At 38.1% G+C, this 8,932-nt stretch overlaps 1 long non-coding RNA gene across 1 annotated transcript in view; it reads right to left on the bottom strand.

Annotated features, from left to right (window-relative positions):
- Positions 1–6,273, bottom strand: part of LOC140533285 (uncharacterized) — a 43,978-nt gene extending 37,705 nt beyond the window's left edge. The window contains exon 1 of the long non-coding RNA XR_011976864.1: positions 6,097–6,273. This is a non-coding gene — a long non-coding RNA (uncharacterized lncRNA). The remainder of the gene's footprint in view (positions 1–6,096) is intronic.
- Between the last annotated feature and the right edge of the window lie 2,659 nt (positions 6,274–8,932).

The raw sequence follows: 8,932 nt of genomic DNA on the forward strand, positions 1-8,932 counted from the left end.
TCTTGACCTGATAGTTTTGAAATTTGGCTACAACATTCCTTGGAGTTTTCACTTTGAGATATCTTTCAGGAGGTGATCAGTGAATTCTTTCAATGACTATTTTACCCTTTGATTTCAGGATATCAGGGAAGTCTTCCTTGACAATTTCTTGAAAAATTCTGTCTACACTCTTTTTTTTAATCATGCCTCTGAGATAGTGTAACATTTCTTAAATTATGTCTCTTGGAACTATTTTCCAGGTTAATTCTTTTTCCACTGAGGTATTTTACATTTTCTTATATTATTTTCATTCTTTTAATTTTGTTTGACTGATTCTTGGTGCCTTAGAGTCATTATCTTTTATTTATCCAACTCTAATTTTTAAAGAATTATTTTCTTCAATTAGCTTTTGTAACTACTTTTCCATTTGTCCAATTCTTCTTTTAAAGGGGTTATTTTCTTCAGTCATATTTTTTCCCAATTTGGCTAATTTTATTTTTTTAAGGAGTTATTTTCTTCAGTCAATTTTTGTCCTTCCTTTTCCAAGCTGCTGATTCTTTTTTCATAATTCTCTTACATAACTCTCATTTCTTTTCCCAATTTTTCTTCTACCTCTCTTACTTGATTTTTAAAACTCTTTTCAAGCTCTTCCAAGAAGACTTTTTGAGCTTAAGACCAATTCATAGTCCCATTTGAAGCTTTGCATGTAGGCATTTTGAAATTGTTGCCCCCTTCTGAGTTTGTGTTTTGATCTTGCCTACTATCATAATAGCTTTCTACAATCAGGACTCTTTTTATTTTGCTCATTTTTTAAAGTTAAGCTTTGCTTCTGGGGTACAGGGGGTACTGTCTCAGACTAATTGCATTGGGGACCAGGTTTCTGGTTGCTGGCTTTCTGCATGAGGGCTTCTGGGGCTGGTGCCTTGCCCACTGCACTAGGGTGGTTCAATCTAGTCACACCTGTTGTACGCTGGGTCCTAAGGCTGGAAGTTTGCCTACTGGCTACAGACTGAAGGACTCCCAACTGGCCTGGTGAACCACTGGCATTCTGAGTTTGAATAAAGGGGCCTTGGTTATTGATCTGTGCTGAGGCTAAGAGCCTCCCACTGACTTGCCTGGACATAGCCTGAGCTTGGCTGCACTCGCCTTTTATCCAAGTGAGACAGATCTTTCCTGAAGTCCTTCTAAGTTACCTTGGGCAGGAAAACTGCCCATCTTTTTGTAGGTTCTGTCACTCCAGAATTCTTTTAGAGCCTTGATTTAGCATTGTTTCTGAGGGAAACTGGGGAGAGCTGAGGTAATTTCCTGGCTTCTCCCTACATTTTGGCTCTGCCCAATTTTTTCTAATTTATTAAACTGTGTTATAAGATAGCCAGGGGACATACCCAGAATAAATTAGCTAAATTGTCAGCCATTGTGTTCTCATAAAGGACAAGTTTAATTGAGGCATTTAAGAAAAGGAAAACATTTAATGAAATAAAATGAATGAAAGGCATTTAAGATAATATTTTAACAGGGTGGCCATAGTACATTTGCCTTTGCATGGATTTGATTGTTTACGGAATGAAAATCACATCCAGGTAAATCTTCTGGGTCTGGGAAGGGTATAGATGATTAGTAGCATTTCCCTCCAAAAAGTTTCCCTAATAAATTTGTCTGGTGTTAGCACATCTGTATGTGTGCCCCTTGGTAAACTAATGTGTGGGAAGGTAGCCAGTGTACCATTGTAATGTCTGTATTCCCCTACCCCTGGACTTAGGTGCTATTTCTACATTTGATGCTTTCCTTGGTGGTAGAGAGTCAGTTTGATGATATAGCCATTCAAATGTTGCCTAGGATGCATTTCTGCCACAGAAATGTCTTTGAGGCTCCTGAATTCTATAAATCAGGCCCTTAGCCCATTCATTTCTGTGAAGAATGAGAAAGGACAGTAGCATTTTTTTTATATAATTGTATTAGGTAATAGAAAAAGAACTGAACTTAGACCTAGCTCTGATAATTGCTAGTTGTATAATCATGGGCAATTCATTTACTCTCCATGAACCTTAATTTCTTTGTCTATAAAATGGGGGTATTACTTTTATTATATTGGAAGTAGAGGCTTGGAAATCAACGAGTGTGTTTGAGAGCCTGTAACAACACAGTCCTCCATCATAGCACACCAATCTCTTAAGTGTTTCGAAAAAGGATCTAATAGAAGGTACTACAAAGGAAACAAGCAATGGAGGATTGAGAAGGTGGTGATGGAAAGAGAGTAAAACACAAAAATATTTAGTTTAACAAACTGCCAAAGTTTCTTCTAGTTTAATACTAAGGCTCAGCACCAAGTACAGTCAGCCTAAACTTAGCTTTCACCTGCCTAACCTCCCACCACATCTTTTCTTAGATATGCATGTATATGTATAGCTGTGTGTGTGTGTATTTCAGTTAATAGCTGGCAAGTATTTATCAAACTCTTATTACGTGTTAGACATTATAATAAGCATTTGAAAGGTAAATTCAAGCAGAAAGACAATTCCGGTACTTAAGGAATCTATGCTCTACTGGAGGAAGACAGCCCTAAAAAGAAACTGACAACCACAAGAGGGATGGGAGGTAGAAAGTTAGAAAGTCAGAAGTAGAACTGAGAGAAAAAAATGAACAATAGCTGGCTGGAGCCCTTCCACAAAGTGGAGGTCCCTAAAGGAACAACTCACCAGTGGGAGAAGGAAAACACTGAGGCAGAGGGATAGTCTGAATGTTAATATCTGGACAAGACCTGAGATTCCATTACTATGGAGAATTCCCAATAAAGAAATTTCCTCTGCTTATGCAGATTAGAAATTGCATCTATTATTTATCATCTTATATAGCCATATGGGAAACTAAGAGGTTAAGTGACTGGCCCAGAGTCAGATAATCAGTATATTTTGGAGGCAGGGCTCAGACAAAAGCTTTTTTTCTTATTCTGACAAGCTCTTTATCCCCTACACACACTGTTGTTTCTTGGCCTTGATATTAACTCAGTTTTTATTCACAAACCATGGATTTAACTGGTCAAGTTGCTACTTCTCAGTTGTATTTTTTTTTACATTTCTTTGTATACTTAGCATCTGGTACAATGCCTAACACAAAATAGGAGCATAATAAAATGATGCTAGAATTTGAACCTTCCAGGTTTCAGTTAGAGATGCTAGAACACAGGTCTTAGTGCCATTCTTCCTTTAGCCATCAAGCTTAGTAGTCATTCTCATATTATTTCAATCTGGTGTATAAAGGAGGACTAGAACCTCTGGTCTAAGGATTGGCTGAGTCTTTTTCAGGGCTACTCATGTGTGGCTCCAAGAAGCTGTAGTATGTGCAACAGCCACATTCTGGTCTGAGAAAATATCACTTGATCAATCCCCTGGCTTCCAGTAGGAGAGGAAAAAATGTTCCGTATCTGAATTATAAAGCTAGTTTCCTCATTATTCTTGAGGACTTGGGCATGTATTTCCATTATCTATCTGCCCCTGGAAACTTCTCTCTCTTATTATCCCATTCCCTCCATTATGTCCCATCTTCCTAAAGCAAAATTTTTGCTTGTTGAGTTTTTTCTGTCTAGCTCATCCCTTAGTGATATTGCCTAGACTATGTCACACAGGCTCTAAGCCTCTCTGAACCTCGAGCCCCAAGATACTAACATGCTTTCTCAATCCAGATTGACTCCATGATAGTGAATTTTTACTCCCAGATATATCTGCCCCTCAGTATTCACTTATTGGCAGAGTTGAGCTGGCAGACTGATCCTAGAACTAATGGAAACTAGGCAGCAGCAGTGTGGCTTGTTCTGTCTTAGTTACAGTCTAAAGGATGTCAGCGGTCTTCTTCAAAAATGAAGGATGAACAACAATGGCCGACATCATTTCCCTCTCATAACAGGCTGAATGACTGTCTGGTATTGTATGTCCCACACCCATATCTTAAAAATCTGCAAAGGAAAGCAATATGCATGGTGGGAGAGTGATAGCAAAATATTCTGATCTAATAAACAGGTAATCCGTAGCAGCAAAGTTACCCTTAAATATTTATAGAGCTGTCATGCAGAGAATGAATTAGACTTACTCTGTGTAGTTCCAAAGAATAGAATAGGTAGAGGTTATAAGAAGTTGAATTTCTGTTTAAAATAAAGATGAATTCTCTAATAAAGAAAACAATCCAATAAAAGGAACGGGATGCCACGTAAAATAGTGAGTTCCCTGTTATTCAAAGTGTTTAAGTAGAGGCTGACTTCTCTGAAATTTTGTAGCAGGAATTCCTGCAATGGGTACACTATTTTTTCAAACACTTCTATACCTTGCATTAACCTCAGGATCCTAAAGTAGATGATGATAACAACTAACACTGAAATAATGCAATAAGTTTTACAAATCAATTTGTTCATGCAATGTTGGCATTGTCCTTGAGGTTATGTGCAATGTATCCAGCTTAGTATCAGCTAATATAGAGGCATGGCAAGCCTGCTTCCAGAAATATGGGATGGAAGGCCCCTTTCCCAGATTTAGAATATACAGATATAGTTTCTGTTTCCTGTCAGTTGACTACACATTAAAAAGAAAAGACCTTTTTAATTGACTGCTGAGCTGAAATGAAATGTACAAACAAAAGACTAAAATAAAAAAAAAAAAACTCTCTGTTCTATGGTGACTTTCAAGGATGGAGAAGAGATATTGTGAGTCTCTTGTGGGGAGGTGATAGGTACAGTGACAGAAGCAGTGACCAGTACTGATGATGTTGTTGCCTTATTCTTCTATTCTTATGGCCTCTGTTTTTTTCCTGTTCTTTGGTTGTTGCTGCTTGTCCTTTGTTTGCAAGGAGGATCAGTGACCTCACAGGATTATGTCTTTACTTGAGAGTGAATTTGATTTAAGTGACACAGAGTTGCCCAAAGTGATTGGTCTCATTGTCTCTTTCAGAGTCATCAAAGTCCAGTGGCAAGACAAAAGCCAAAATGACTGGCAATGGCCCAGGATACAGTGGATGACCTTGTCATCTTCATTGTCTTGATTTAAGTGTCTGCTTCAGCCATCTTCATGATCATTGGATCAAATTCTCATTCACCCTTTTCACTGGGGGAAGTCACATGTGTTAGGTAGATGCGCCCCCTACCCCAATTCATGGATAGTGTCAGTTACCTGCAACCTGGTTTAACCTGTCTTCCAAGATGGTTTTGCCAGAATGTAGTTATTGCACATGCTGCAGCTTCTTGGAGCCACACATGAGGGTTGGGACACCTTGAGCACCCAAGGTTGATGAGCAGTCCTGAAAAAGGCTCAGCCAGCACTTAGACCAGAAGTTCTAGTCCTCCCTCATACACCTCTATTCTTTTTGGAAATGAATATTGAAGATCGATGGATCAGGTCACATACTTATGAATCTTTTAAAGTTGGATGAACCACCATAGGTCCAGCTATTGGAGAATATAGCAAAGTCTGCTAATAACCAGAGCAATTGATCCTAGTTAGGTATCAACTCTGAGGAACAACCTGCTGCACTCAAGCCAGCAGTGAATCAACTCTGCTGTTGAGAGATCATGACCTATAAACAAAGTATCAACTCATTCATTAGCTATGCTACACACTTAGAAGTGAACTTGATGAGAGGGATTAGTTGATAGTTATTTTTTTAAGTATAAGTACACTTTTCCCAAAGACAGATTGAATAGGGGGGAATAGGCTCCCAGGTTCAGCAGTTCTTGTATCTTCATAGTAAATATCTCATTATAAAAGCAAATTAATGTCAACTTTTAATTGATATTAGAAATGTTAACTAGTCAAATACTGTTGGAGGATCACACTTGGTGAGGTCTCATGAATGACAATATTAGAAAGATGTACCTCTCCCTCCATCAAAAAAATAAAAATAAAAAGCCCTGATGGGAGAAGTAGCTAGCCATGTTCTAACTCAACTGGCCAGTGTGACATGGTGAAAGGTGGTTGGGAGGGTGAGCTAAGAGTTTAACTATTTGTAAGGTCTTATCTGAACTAAACACTGAACCCTTTCTACTTATGGGGATCAAATAGAAGGGGATCAATTATTCACTTAGTATTCTAGTTTTTGTATATTCTAGTTTTCAGGATCCACAGAAGAAAAACTTACCAGTCACTCTTCAAAGTTAGCTTCTCATTGGGCTTAACAGCTATGGTTACCAGCAAATTTTCAATGGACTTTTAGGAGCTGAACCTCCCACATCTCTTTCAATCCTTTGAAACTCATAAGCTCATACCATGATCTATTCATCTTCAGTAACCATTCACCTAAGATAAGAAAAGTGAATAAACAACAGAGACAGAAAACATATAGACACTGACATGGAGACCAGGATGTGAAAAAAAGGAAGCATCTCCCACTGGCCTCTACTAGAGGCTTGGAATATTTCTTTTTTCTCCTAATTTTCCTCTTGCTTCCTTACCAGGGAAGAGGGAGATTTTGTCCTTTCAAATTTTTTATAAAATTATTCAGTTTCAGGTCAGTGTCTACTTAAAAGACTTGTTTTGTTTATCACAAAGTAAAAGGACAGGAAACAGAAGATACTTGTCCATGTTTTTAATCACCCATTCAGGAAGCAGTCTTCCCAAGTCTCCATGTAGGTTGATAGCAAACAGAGAATATTATAGTGGGTCTTCATCAATCAGTCTTCCCATTATACTCATTGCCCTGAGTTAAAGATTACAAATATTATTATCCCCATTTTATAGGTAAGGAAATGAAGGCTCATGGGGATCAAAAGTAATATTCCATCATGATCATATGCCTCATCTTGTTCAGTCATTCCCTAATTGATGGACATCCTTGCAATTTCCAGTTCTTTGCCACCACAAGGACAGCTGCTATAAATACAAACAGACCTACCAGTTGTATTACTGGATCAGAGGGTATAGGAGGTTAAACAAACTGTCTAAGATTATAAGCCAGGATTTGAATCTAGGTCTTCTAGGTCTAAGTTTACTCTTCTTTCTACCATACTACACTTACCGGGCTTTCCAGGGTCCTGACCTTGGTTTCATTCTAGGTAGCATAGCTTTTAGGCTTCATCATGGGTAGAGCTGTAGTAGAATGTTTCTAACTTCAGGCCCTGTCAGTTGGAAAGCTCTGAGGATTCCGAGAGTCAGGTCTGCTTTCTCAGCATTATTCTTCCCCACTGGGCTAAGTATGAAATTCCCCTTCTGGGTCACAGGGACAGAGCTGAGTTCCTGTTTTCTTCCTTTGGCTGAGTTTGGGATCTCCTTTTGTGAATCACAGTGACATAATTGCAGCCCCATTCTGCTCTACCGGTCTGACTCTATGATCTCCTCCCAGGAATTAGAGCCACAGTAATGTGGTTCTTTTCTTTATCTTGGGATTAGAAAGATGGCACAGCGGCTGTGTTCTTCCCGCCTGGGTCTGGCTCCAAGATCCTGACTCTCCTCTCTTCCATAGTTTCTGTTCTAATCACTAGCCTGTGAGTAAAATTTGTGATCTGCAGCTGAAAGGATGACCTAATGTGGCTTCTCTGTATTTTTCTGATCCCTACTCAGTCGGGCATTCTCCTTTAGCTCTTTACTAGAGTAAAGCAATATTATAGCTTATTGCTATTTCTCTAACTTTGCTAGTTAGACATGTCATGGAATCATAGAGATTTAGGAAGGAACTGAAGAAATCATCTAATCCTGCCTTATTTTATAGATGTTCCAACTGGAAGCCAAAGAAGAAAATTAGGTTACCATAGGCATAGGACATGGTAGAACCAGAACTGAAACCTAAGTCCTGAAAAGTTAAGACTCTTTCTTCTACATGATTACTCTCGATGGCTGCTAATGGTTTGACTATCTTTGAGCAATTGAGGATGGATGAAACTAGTGAATGATCAGAAAGACATTATTTTCTGAATATTTACATAAGCACACAGTCCACTACATGAAGTCTTTGGTGGTACCACTACCCGAGTCCAGGAGTCAATACAGGTGTTTGCATCGAGCTTCTAACTCTTTTTTATGGTTGCTGAGTTTTTTAAGATTTAAATTTATTTATTTATTTTTAGTTTTCAGCATTCATTTCCACAAGATTTTAAGTTCCAAATTTCCTCCCCATCTTTCTCCTCCTCCTCCCTGAGATGGCATGCAATCTGATTACCCCTTTCCCCAGTCTGCCCTCTCTTTTTAATCATCTTCCCTTCCTATTCCTTTCCCCTTTACTCTTAAAGGGAAAAACATTGGAAATTGGAGGGGATGGGTGCTTTGACTTTGTTGCCTCAAGTCTATCTTTTTTTTTTTTTTTTTGGTCTGATAGAGACAAAGAAGGCATGGTGAGTCACAATCCACTGATTAAACAGGAATCTACTTTTGGTCCCACTAATATATATATATGTATGTATATACACACACACACATATGAGAATGTCAATTCATCACACTGGGTACATTGCCTGAGAGTATTCTTGATTTACAAAGGGTAAAGGATTTGAATGACAATAGTACACAACTCTTTACATTTTCCAAAGAATTGTAGAACAAATAAGAGAACAACAGAGGGCACAGACAGAAGAGGTTGTACACACTGAAGTCAAGAATGAATAAGTGAAAATTGCTCTTGACTTTAAAAACAAATTAAATTAGCTATAACAAAAATTCTTATTGTGTTGAGCATGTAGAAAGTTAAGTAATATGCAAAACAGAGAAGATACAATCTCTTCCCAGGGGACTGGATAATTTTAATAAGATCCACAGCTGAAATTATAACTTAAAGGAAACTTATTTAGAATTCTATTATGATGCGTAACTCTAGAGGCCTACATAAGAAGAGGATGATGGTCCCAATGATAGCAAGCTCCAGTCTTATCAACTTATATTTAATATTCTAGCTTGGAAAAAAAAAAAGGAGAACACTTAACAAATCAAGTATATTTATCACTAAATACTGCAATGGACAAAGCAAGAAATATAGGGAATATGTACTT

The sequence above is a fragment of the Notamacropus eugenii genome, chromosome 3 (genome assembly GCF_028372415.1).
Source record: "Notamacropus eugenii isolate mMacEug1 chromosome 3, mMacEug1.pri_v2, whole genome shotgun sequence".
Classification (NCBI taxonomy): Eukaryota; Metazoa; Chordata; class Mammalia; order Diprotodontia; family Macropodidae; genus Notamacropus; species Notamacropus eugenii.